General features: G+C 54.9%; 1 pseudogene; it reads right to left on the bottom strand.

Annotated features, from left to right (window-relative positions):
• Positions 1–208: 208 nt before the first annotated feature.
• Positions 209–878, bottom strand: LOC112674879 (PRELI domain-containing protein 1, mitochondrial-like; annotated as a pseudogene).
• Positions 879–1,082: the final 204 nt, after the last annotated feature.

Here is a 1,082-nt window from a genome sequence, read left to right as displayed (position 1 = left end):
GCCTGCTCTTGGCTCCTTGACATGGGAACAGGCAGGCCCGGCTCAGAGGGGGACAATGTGCCTGCTACACCATGAAGGCCAAACAGGACACCCACCCCCAACCCACCACCCAGACAGTAGAAAGGGCTGGAAGTTGACTTTTCATAATAAAGTACAAGGGGGGAAAGGCAGAGAGAATCGAGCCAGGTGGTTGTGTGTCTTACCGCACCAGGGCCTGGGCTAGCTACACAAAGTGCTGCTGCTGCTTCATGGCGGCCTTGCTGGCAAGGTCGTTGGCCTTCTCTGTAGTTGCCAGCGCTGTCGTCTCCTTTGCCTTCTCCTTGGCTTCCTTGGCTGTCTTCACAAGGGTTTTGGAAGGGGCATCACCTTGCAGCTTGGCCAAGATATATTCGAAGGCCTTCATTGTCTTGGTCACATTTATTTTGAATCAGGCAAGATCAAATTCCTGGACAGCTCTGGAGACACGAAATAAGCTAGAGGAGACCCAGGCTTCCTGGCAGATTTTGGTCCAGCCAGTGTTATCAGAGTTCACACAGTAAACACATCGTTCCTCCACCACCATCGGCTGGGCGTGGTTGATGTTCCAGGTGAAGGTGGTCATGGTCTGGTTCTTTGGGTCCACAATAGAATCCTCCAGGATGTACATCGAGTGAGCAACATTGGCAGGAAACAGTCTGTCTCCCCCAGCAGGGCATACTGTTGGTCTTGGTCAGGAGATGCTGGGACAGGAGTTTCTGGTCAGGGGTCACCTCCCAGTGCACTATGTCTTCCATCAAGACATGTTTGCTATAGAGATTCGGGTACTGCTGCCAGAAGGCAGTGAACACTTGGTCCCAGAAACTCCAGAGCACGCTCTGGCTCAGGCAACACTTCATCATCGTCCCGGCCGGGGTGGGCTAAGAACCCGCACAGCATCAGGGGTGTGAGGCTGGTGGGGGGTGGGGGGATGCGGAGGCCGGGTCGGGACTCAGCGCACACTCACCAGACTCATAGCTCAATAACCACCACGCCTGCCCAAGGAGCCGCCGCCATGAGGACCTCCTCATCCTTTTTCTTCCTCATTGTCCCCTTTCTCCCTTCTC

Source organism: Canis lupus, chromosome 10 (genome assembly GCF_003254725.2).
Source record: "Canis lupus dingo isolate Sandy chromosome 10, ASM325472v2, whole genome shotgun sequence".
Classification (NCBI taxonomy): domain Eukaryota; kingdom Metazoa; phylum Chordata; class Mammalia; order Carnivora; family Canidae; genus Canis; species Canis lupus.
Note: the sequence above shows the minus strand (reverse complement) of the source record. Positions and strands in the feature narration are given on the sequence as shown.